This window comes from Adiantum capillus-veneris, chromosome 3 (assembly GCF_014529385.1).
Source record: "Adiantum capillus-veneris isolate H3 chromosome 3, ASM1452938v2, whole genome shotgun sequence".
In the NCBI taxonomy this organism is placed as follows: domain Eukaryota; kingdom Viridiplantae; phylum Streptophyta; class Polypodiopsida; order Polypodiales; family Pteridaceae; genus Adiantum; species Adiantum capillus-veneris.
This window is the reverse complement of record NC_140933.1, coordinates 144618638-144629937: the sequence shown is the minus strand read 5'-3', so window position 1 is coordinate 144629937 and position 11300 is coordinate 144618638. Positions and strand designations below refer to the sequence as shown.

General features: G+C 38.3%; 2 pseudogenes; both read right to left on the bottom strand.

Annotated features, from left to right (window-relative positions):
• Positions 1 to 2231: 2231 nt before the first annotated feature.
• On the bottom strand, positions 2232 to 2889 carry LOC147461858 (uncharacterized; annotated as a pseudogene).
• A 6666-nt stretch (positions 2890 to 9555) lies between these two features.
• Positions 9556 to 10182, bottom strand: LOC147461857 (uncharacterized; annotated as a pseudogene).
• Between the last annotated feature and the right edge of the window lie 1118 nt (positions 10183 to 11300).

Below are 11300 nucleotides of genomic sequence, written 5' to 3'. Positions count from 1 at the left end.
AGGCCATCACCCCCTTCTGATTCAAGTCACAAAAGTTAAAATGTTTCTCAATCGAATCAAATTGGATTACTTTATAAGTTTTTTTAATATAATTAATCTTTCATTATGGTTTTCAAATATGGAGTTATTTACAACATCCACTTAAAGTCATATGAGAAAAGACCATGCTTCCAAGAGTCAGTGTATAATAGTCATCTAGAATTCAGTTTTTTGGGTGAAGCAAAGCATCGACACTTGTTTGCCAAAGGCTCAAACAAAAAATTATATTCCTTGAAGGAATATCATCCCCATTTTTCAATGAAGGAATATCAAACCTCCAACAACCATATTCCCTAATCAAATCCACGGCCAGTCTCAACCATTTTTGAAAGCAAAACAATGAAAGTATATAATAACCTAGTTAAAGTTTTAGTAAGCCTAACAAATTTTGATCATGTAGCCTGTTCTTTTTATGTCAAGACTTATTGTGCCTAGAAGGAGATAGCCAAATTTAGCCAAACAATCCAAGATGAGTAGCAATCAGACACATAAACCAGAGTAGATAATACATCACCCCACTATTAGTTGCCAATCAAAGTGCCACTCCAAAAAACTCAATAGTAACTCCCAAAGTACAGCATTAGAGGAAGTAACATCATTAGCCCTCTTCTCAAAATTCTCAAGCATAGAAAACTGAACAAAAAAAAAAGGCTATAAAGAGCTAGGAGTTCAGCAAAATAGGTTGGGAAGATATATTCAAAAAGCCTTATCAATCGAAATACCAGCAATAGCAAGAGTCAAAAACTCAGGTCAAGACCACGGAAAGTGCAAGTGCAAGTGTTCCCAGGCTTCAGTTACATTAGTGATACAATATGCCCAAAAGAAACCACTATGGTAATCTTAGAAGCACTTCAAGATTCTACATCCCATCACCTAGAAAGATACTATCCTTCTCAATTTTATAATCCTAAAACAGTTGTGGCATACTTGTAGATACAACACATGCTACAAAATTATCATTTTTTAAGGCTAAGATACTCAAGTAGTTGAAAAAAAATTCAATAGATTTTTAGCAACAAAGAATTCAGCAGATTTCAATCGACAAAACTATGAAATCATATTTTAGCAGACAAAGTATAATATACAATCATGAATGCACCAAGGCACTGCATTCCATTTCGGCAAGTATGTCAACTATTTAGGCAATAGAAAAACCCATTTAGGATAACCAAGTCACTATACCTCAATAAGTATGCATCACACACTGTAGATTTGAATCTTCAAGCTTAAGGGACTTCAAGTGGAATCAATTTAATTGATTTTGGAAATAAAGAAATAATCTCAAGATTCCTCTACCAAAGTGGTCCAATATGGCAATCATCAAATTTAAAGTTTAATTTATCACAATAAATTACAACAGTTAGTATAGTCATCATTCAAGTAGGAGATAAAAAATAGAACTTGTGAGGTAGTGGGCATCATCACCATCTCCGTGTTGTAAATTCACAGAGAAGCTACCACCACCCTCTCTTACATAGAGGCTAGAGTATAGCTGGACACAAAGTTACATTCTGTCATTACTCTCATTATAGATATGTTAAGATGAGCAAAGAGATAATTCCAGAAAAGAGTCTTGTAGGAGTTTTCTTCATTGCGAACAAAGGAGTAATCTTCATCAACAACCATGGTATGGCCTAGTATATAGAGGCAACCAATCTTGGGACAAACCATGAAGTATTCATAGCCGGTAGGGAGCTCATGTCGCACAATACAATAGTTGTGGCAAAACTCTGTGGCAGTGTCGGCTAAGTTATTTTGCTGACTGAGATGAGTTTTTTGGCAATTCCTGGAACATAATAAACATGATTGTCGGTGACAACCTTCCCATCTGAAAGCTGAATATGAGTAGTGCCCACACCAAGGGCATGCTTGATCCCATTTGTTGCCAAACCAAACATCAAAACCACTCAAGCTGAGATGTCAAATGACAAGTGGCCCTTGTATCAAGAATCCATGTAGATGATGGCTGATTGGCTGGTTTATGCTTAGCCATGAAGGCAAGAAAAGAATCTTCAGGAGGAAGACTTAGATGAATAGGATGAATTATAGGATTCATGCTCATCATCAGAAGGATTGTTGGAGCTTGAAGTAAAATTTGCATGTCTTCTATTGTACGACTTTCCCCCTTCTTTTGGAGTATGCAAGCAATCATGTATGTGGTGACCGTAGTGGGCTCAAGTTTTGCAAAAGGGTCAGCCTGTGAGATGGAAATATGGATTAGGACAATATCGTGGAGCATTTGTAGGTTCTCGCCTCATAGAGGGTTTATAGCAAGTTCTAGGATTAGCATAAAGGGCAAGGGATTGGGATGCGGATGATGATGCACCAGTCCCGGATGAGATCTCGTGCACGTGCTTGCTCTTGAAGAATAGCATGTATAAGGATGGGAACACATAAGTTAGTGGTGCTCGCTTTGGTGCTAATGAACACTTGCCAAGATGAGGGAAGCGCTCCCAAGAGAAGTATCACATGTACTCTTGCAAGCAAGTCAAGTTAGGAGAGAGATACATTATCCATGGAAAGATGCCAGGTTTGCAAGAATTTTTCAACATCCTGGTCATCGTTCATAGTCTGATTCACTAAGATTTTTTGATTGCCAACTTGGGCAAACACATCAGTGTGTTGATATGTGTCTCTTAATCGAACCTAGATGGCGTTTGTTGTGGTAAGTGTTCTCACAACTTGCTTCTAAGTATCATCCATAGGCAAGAGAAACTCTAAGCGAGTAGAGGAGTCTTTCTCCTTCCAATCCCGTATAGCATTAGCATTTTCCAAAATGGTTGCTTTTGGACATGCAGATGTACCATTGACTATATTCAGTAGGTCGAGTTTCTGAAGGAGGATTTTCATCGTCATCTTCCATGGCTAAAAGTTATTGTCGGTTAGTTTGTCTGTTTTATATGTACATGTTGTTTTTTGTGCCATTGAGATTAGCTGTCTAGATCAGTGGCTCGTGGTTGACAAAGAGCGCTAGTGTTTCAAGGGGTGCTAGGTTAGATCACTACTACCAAGTAAGTCAATATTATGTAGAAATCAGAGATGTAGATACAAATAAATGACCAAGACGATACACACACATAGAGCACATAGATATGCAATCACTTGTGTTGCTTTATTTCTTTGTGTTTGATTTATACAACTGCAGTTTGTGACCGTTTGGCTCACATTGCTTTATTTGCTTATATGTAAATATTATCATTAATTAATAACCTATAGTGGTATTATTCAATTCTTCAAGGGCTAATTTAGTTGTTGGCTACCATGAGCTCAATATCAAGGGGGATATGAGCTAAGGAAGAAGAGGTGACTATGATCTAGTCTAGAACAATGAAGCGCAAGCCCATGCTTTTTGGTGATATGGCCCTATTACGCTTCATTAAAAGAACGGCTCATGAGATTGCCAACAATTTCCCAAGTATAAAGAATCTTATTCTTGAAGCTTTTGAAGAATATTTGATACTTGTTGTGTGGGGATGGCCTTGGGATTGGGAAGTCATAAAAAAATATTACACTGGATGGGGAAGTCGTGGAGACAAGTGTCGGCCACGATTTACATTCAGTTGTTCAATCCACATTTTTATGCCAATGTTGGATGCATGCTCTTGAAACAAAATCTTGGGTTGATTTTCCAATACAAGTTACTTGGTTTAAGTTCAAAAAATAAATTTAAAAGGTATGTCAAGCTTGTCCTGTTCAAATAGCACGACTACGAGTGCTATTTAGGTATATTCGAGAGGGTTAACCTCAAAAAAATTTGTGCCGTAGAGAAAAAAACTCTTATTTTGCTTGAAAAAAATCTCCTCTGTGATGTGCTTATTCTCTCTCTCTCTCTCTCTCTCTCTCTCTCTCTCTCTCTCTCTCTCTCTCTCTCTCTCTCTCTCTCTCTCTCTCTCTCTCTCTCTCTCTCTCTCTCTCGCGCGCGCAATCGTTTTTTGACCTAATAGACATCAATTCACCCTTTTGATCATAACTTCTTCATCCGAACTTCGATTTGTGTTATCTATAGCCTCAATCAAAGATCATGATGCCCTCTACACATTGATGTAAAGACAAAAAAAATATAGAGTTATGGAAGGCATTTTTGTAGCAGCACTTTTGAAATGAATAGGTTCAGGAAAGTGAATCTCGTCTCTTATTTTTCATACAATGTCTTCTAGCACTCACAAGGGTTCTTCTTCTTCAACACGGTCCACAACCATTGTAGAAAATGATCCAAAATCTCCTAAGTGTGGCGATAGCAACACAACCACTCAACCAACGACATCAAAAACCATGATCATGGCATACTTGATATCGTTGCAAAAGGCCTTAAACAAACAAGGTGAAGACTTACGGGCACTTGCAATGGAGAATGGTCTGCTAAGGGTTCTTGTGGCTGAGCATGAGAATCTCAAGAGGACACTTTAGATGCAAACAACACATTTGATGCAGCTTGAAGAGAAAGTCAAGGAATGTAAATGCTCTCTTGTGGACTTGAATTCTTTGAAGGAGCGCATGAGCAAAGTAGAGCATGACCATGTGTTGAAAGAGGAGAATTTTGACACCATGAGCCGGGATGTATGCGACATGAAAAATGTATGAACAAACAAGTCTTGGGATGATGTATGTGGTAGCAATGTGGTTTCTAATTCCTCCCTCAGGCAAGCTATGGCTCAAACAAAGAATGTTGAGAATGTGGATGTGGAGGAGTTGAAGGAACGGGAGAGACGATCCACGAACATTGTTATTCGTGGAATTCCTAAAGAGAAGTTAGAGATGACTCCTTCTCTTGCCACTGTTATCAAAAATTTCTTCAAAACCCACTTTGGCATGTCTAGAGTTATGGTCTATGGAGCACATAGAGTGGGTAAGCAAGGAGTTTCTCGCTCAAGAGAACAACCAATTGTATGCACCATGCCGGATGAGACCAAACGAAAGATTATCCTTGATAATAGTTGGATCTATTTGAGAGATACAAAATGTTTTGTATATGAAGATCACACTATTAAGAAACAAAATATGCATTTCAAGGCATATGAGAAAAAGAATAAGAAAAACAAGGAGATCTCTCAAGAAGAAAATGTACCCAAGGAGGAGGCAAGTCCCTCGAGCAAATAGGGATGCACGACCTATTAGGCCGAGTTACAAATTGAAAATATGCTTTTGGAATTGCAATTGATACCCCATGGAACGTGGGTCTTGGCATTGATGAACTAACAAGCAAAGCCGATGTTGTACTTCTTGTTGAAACTTGAGAGCATGATATACAAAGGATTAACGGCTTGGAGGATTACAATGTACATTCATTGATGTTGTCAAACAATCTCAAGCAACAAAGAGGGAAAGGAGAGGTAGCATGTATGGTTAAGAGATGATCAGAAGATTTTGTATCAATTGTGAAAGATGACAAGTACAAACGTTATGTATGACTGAAAATTATGATATCAAAACGAGCACCCATTTTTGTAGCCGGCTGCTATATTCCTCATCATGATTCCCTCTTTTATGCTTTCATGAATAGAGATCAACCATTTTTTGATTTAAAAGAGGACATTGATGTTATTTTATTTGGGGATATCAATGCTCACACAAAAATTTGCAACACTGCATGGATATAGATCAACCATTTTTTGATTTAGAAGAGGACATTGCTTATTTCAAAGGCAAAAGTGATGTTATTGTATTTGGAGATATGTATGCTCACACAAAAACATTGCAACATGATACTCAACAATTTGATATGCCATACATTTCAAGGGGAGTTGGAGGAAGTTCACTTGTCCAATTGTACTTCAATGGAAGAGAACGAGCCGGATCACTATGGAAAGTTACTTTTACACATGTGTAATAGCACCTGTATGCTTGTTGCCAATGGTGTATATTTGTGGAGTGTAACCAATGGATCTACATGTAGAAAACATAATGGGGATAGTGTGATTGACTATATGCTATTCTCTAAAGACATCAAGTATCGTATTATGTTTGGCCAATGGACCTCAAAATCAGACCATTGGACCTTATGTATTAAACTTGCAGGTGGAGAAGCAACGAAGCATGATAATCTCATCCAAAGGGAAGAGAAGTTATCACTATGTATGGATTTTGAATGGGCACCAATGTACATTGAAATGGTTGAGAAAAAGTTATAGATGGCAAAGCTTCAATATCACGCACCATTGGAAACTAAATGGGAAGCTTGCAAGAAATTTATCTGTTCTTGTGTCGAAGAATGCTTTGCCATAAAGAATCTCCATGGTATCAACAAAGATAGATCACGGAAAAGGTGGTTTGATAAAGAATGTCAAGATGCTTGAACATCTTTGATAAAGCTTGATGCAACTATGGACAAAGACAACTATCAAAGCCGTTTTCATACATACAAGGCATTGATTCAAAACAAGACAAGAAGATGGGAAGTAAAGCAGTGACTTTTTCAAGTCCAAGAAAAGGCACGTGCATGGCGAAGATTTTGGAGAAACTCGAGGGGCAAGCGGATTGAGAATTTTGGTAACTTGAGTCTTGTGGATATGTACACACATTGTAGGCAGTTATATGAGCAACCAAATGTTGAAAAAATATCATTTTATGGTTCACTCCCATGTATGCCCTCTTTTTTTACTACTGAGGGTGTATGCGGTTGGCTTGAAAGTTGGCCACTCGCAAAGTGGGAGATCTTTAAGGTATTAATCTAGAGATGATCAAATGGGTACTAGCTAGGTCAAGCCTTTGCATTACGGAGGGGATGTAAAGAATGTAAACAACTACCGGACTATAATGATTGTGTCTCTTATGGAAAAGTTAGTTGGGTGCATAATAGAGATAAAATTGAGTGACTGGGCTGAAGAGAATGACAAGCGTGTAAAAGGACAAGAGGGTTTAGGGTTTAGGGTCTAGGGGGGAGAGAGAGAGAGAGAGAGAGAGAGAGAGAGAGAGAGAGAGAGAGAGAGAGAGAGAGAGAGAGAGAGAGAGAGAGAGAGGAGGAGGAGGAGGAGGAGGAGGAGGAGAGCACTTAGAAAAAACCTAAATGTCTTGCAGTCGATGTTGCAGATGCAAAGGGTCTAGGCTGACAACTCGCACAAAGGGAAGGTAAAAAATAAATGCAGAGGATAATAAATATGGTAGCTGGTGAGGAAGTTACCACCATATATATATATAGAGAGAAATAATTATTTTCAAAGCTCCCTCTTAATCAAGGGGAAGGGTCCCATATGTTTTTCTTACTCACAAGATAGAGCAACTATCAATTTTATCGAATCATGATACAGAGACAAGGAAAATCACATTCGCAAATTAAGGGTAGTATATGGAAAAGGGTTAAGGGAAAACCCCACAAGATAATAAAAGTGTCACCTTCATTATGTCTAGCATAAGCCAACTTACTACCATACCCATATTTAGCCACATTGAGTGAATCATTAAACCTCAAGATTCCAGTGAGAGAATTATTCCATTAGTATTATTGAAAATGATGCCAACTATAAATCAACCATAGTTACAGGTAGGTGATGACTTATGGTAGTCATCCTTAGTTCTGTCAAGTCAAAAAAAGCAATAGCTACAAGATAGCAAGTAGAGGCAACTTCAAAAAATATAATTGGGCTATGAGACTTAATATATTTTAGGGTCATTAGAGCACTATAGCGAGAAAAGGAAATCACAGTCAAGTCTAATGGAAAGTCCTGTCTAGGCAAGTCATTAGGTCAAGCTAAGTATAAAAGATAAAGTGTGTGTGTGTGTGTGTGTGTGTGTGTGTGTGTATTACCCATGTTTTTACTTCATAGTTGTTAAGATTTTACTTCATAGGTATATAGAAATTTGAGAAACACTCTTTCTCTATGTTGTCACTGCCACAATACCTCTCAATCCTCCACTCTCCTAAAATTCTACCCTTGCCATGTTGAGTTAATGCTTAGTTTTGGCAATGGAAAGATGATATATACATGTCATTGCAAGGCATATTCCAAGTAGACTACATGCTAGTACATAGTAGAGTTAGTCGATGAACTTTAAGTGGGGCTATGCACTTGCACATGTAGCTCTTTCAATGTATGTGAGGGCCAATGTATATGGTCATTTTTGCATCTTTCTACCTTGAGGTGCAATTGTGTAAAAGGCTAGGGACGATAGGATGGTTTGGTTAAGTGATGCATTGCAAGGAAGTGTTGACCATAGGACTATTTTTAGGGAGTGCAAAGCAAGTGCAAATCTAGGACTTCTCTCTGAAGCACTCACCCATGCTTTGCATTTTGAAGGCATGTGGCAAATATAGATGAAAATAATAGTCAAAAGCTAGTGGAAAATAATGTTGTGCTTGGTTGAGCTTTGTGTGTCATGCCTATCAATGGTGGTGGTGAACTCTAAGCATAATCTTTTTATATGTTTTTTCCATTGAAGGTAAAGTAAGGACATGTCTGTGAAGCACTGTGATGAATGCTATGATAAATACAATAAGCTTTGAATATGCCATAGGTGTATTCACTACCATTATCTGTTTGAAGAGAGGAGATGTGTAGTTGTAGCTGATTCTCCAAAAGCTTATGATAAGCTTGAAAGGAAGAGAGGACACTAATATTGGTTTTATCTGGGAGGAATGAGACCATTGTAAACTGAGTATAATTGTCAATAAAAGTAAGGAAGTACCGATTCTCGGTAAGAGAAAGCTTGGGCATTGGACCACAAAGATTGGAGTGGATGGGATGTAAAATGACTCTACTTTTGGTTTTCTAGTTTGCCAAATATACACCCTTCACACAAGGACAGATGATTTGTAGAGGCTAGAGTATAGTTGGACACAAAGTGACATTTTTTCATTAGTTTCATTGTAGATATGTTAAGATGAGCAAGGAGATGATGCCACAACACAGTCTTGTAGGAGTTTTCTTCAGGTGAACTGAGGAGTAATCTTTAGCAAAAACCATGGTATAGCCTAGTATATAGAGTCAACCACTCTTGGGACAAACCATGGAGTATGCATAACCAGTAGAAAGTTCATGTCGCACAATACATAGTTGTGGCAAAACTCTATGGTAGTGCTAGGTCAAGTTATTTTGCTGACTGAGATGAGGTTTTTGGTGATGCCTGGAACATAATAAACATGATTATCGATGACAACCTTCCCATCTGAAAGATGAATATGAGCAGTGCCCACACCAAGGGCTTGCTTGATCCCATTGTTGCCAAATCGAACATCAAAACCACTAAGCTAAGATGTCAAATGACAAGTGGCCCTTGTATCAAGAATCCATGTAGACGATGGTTGATTGGTTGGTTTATGCTCAGCCATGAAGGTGAGAAAACAATATTCATGAGAAGACTTAGATGAATAGGCTGAGTTATAGGATTCATGCTATCATCAGAAGGATTGTTGGAGTTTGAAGTAAAATTTGCATGTCTTCCGTTGTAAGGCTTTTCCCCTTTTTTTTGGAGTATGCTAGCAATCACATATGTGGTGACCAGTGCGGGCACAATTTTTGCAAAAGGGTAGCTTGTGAGATGGAAATATGGATTAGGACAATATCGTGGAGCACTTGTAGGTGCTCACCTCATAGAGGATTTATTGTGAGGTTTATAACAAATTCTAAGATTAGCATAAAGGGCAAGGGATTGGGATGAGGATGATGATGCACCAGTCCCGGATGAGATCTTGTGGCACAGTGCTTGATCCTGAATAATAGCAGGTACAAGGATGGGAGCACTTAAGTTAGCGATGCTCGCTTTGGTACTGATTAATGCTTGCCAAGATGAGGGAAGCGCTCCCAAGAGAAGTATCACCTCTACTCTTGCAGGCAAGTGAAGTACCGAGAGAGATACATTATCCATGGCAAGATGCTATGTTTGCAAGAATTTTTCAACATCCAGGTCATTGTTCATAGTATAATTCACTACGATTTTTTGATTGTGAACTTGGGTGGACACATCAGTGTGTTGATATGTGTCTCTTAATTGAACATAGATGGCGTTTGCTGTGGTAAGTGTTCTCATAGCTTGTTTCTCAGTATCGTCCATATGCAAGAGAAACTCTAAGCGGGCAAAGGAGTCTTTCTCCTTCCAATCCCGTACAGCATTAGAATTTTCCGCAATGGTTGCTTCTTCACATGCAGATGTACCATTGACTATATTTAGTAGGTCAAGTTTCTGAGGACGATTTCCATCGTCATCTTCCATGGCTAAAAGTTCTCGTCGCTTAGTTTGTCTGTTTAATATGTACATGTTGTTGCTTGTGACATCAAGATCGACTCTCCAGATCAGTGGCTCGTGTTTGGCAAAGAGCGCTAGTGTGTCAAGGGATGCTAGGTTAGATCCCTACTACCAAGTTGATATCATGTAGAAATCAGAGATGCAGATACAAATTAATGACCAAGATGATACACACACAGAGAGCACATAGATAGGCGATCAATTATGTTGCTTTATTTCTTTGTGTTTGATGTATACAACTACAGTTTGTGACCTTTCGGCTCACGTTCTTATTCGTTTACATATAAATATTATTATTAACTAATAGCCTATATATAGTGGTATTATTCAATTCTTTAAGGGCCAATTTAGTTGTTGGTTGCCATGAGCTCAATATCAAGGGGGATATGAGCTAAGGAAGAAGATGTGACTATGATCTAGTCTAGAACAATGAAGCGCAAGTCCATCCTTTTTGGTGCTATGGCCCCATGTACGCTTCATTAAAAGAACGGCTCATGAGATTGCCAACAATTTCCCAAGTATAAAGAATCCTATTCTTGAAGCTTTTGAAGAAGATTTGCTACTTGCTGAGTGGGGATGGCCTTGGGATTGGGAAGTCATAAAAAAATATTACATTGGATGATGGGGGAGTTGTGCTGACAAAGAGTCGACTATGATTTACATTCGACTGTTCAATCCACATTTTTATGCCAATGTTAGACGCCTGCTCTTGAAACAAAATCTTGGGTTGATTTTTCATTACAAGATTTACTTGAGTTAAGGTCAAAAAATAAATTTAAAAGGTATGTCAAGCTTGATCATGTTCAAATAGCACGACTACAAGTGCTATGTAGGTATAATCCAAAGGGTTAACCTAAAAAAAAAGTGTGTTGTAGAGGAAAAACTTTTATTTTGTTTGAAAACAATCTCCTGTGTGATGTGCTTATTCTCTCTCTCTCTCTCTCTCTCTCTCTCTCTCTCTCTCTCTCTCTCTCTCTCTCTCTCTCTCTCTCTCTCTCTAGTGCAGCCGTATTTTGACCTAGTAGACAACAATTCACTCTTTTGATCATAACTTCTTCATCCAAACTCCGATTTGGGTGATCTAT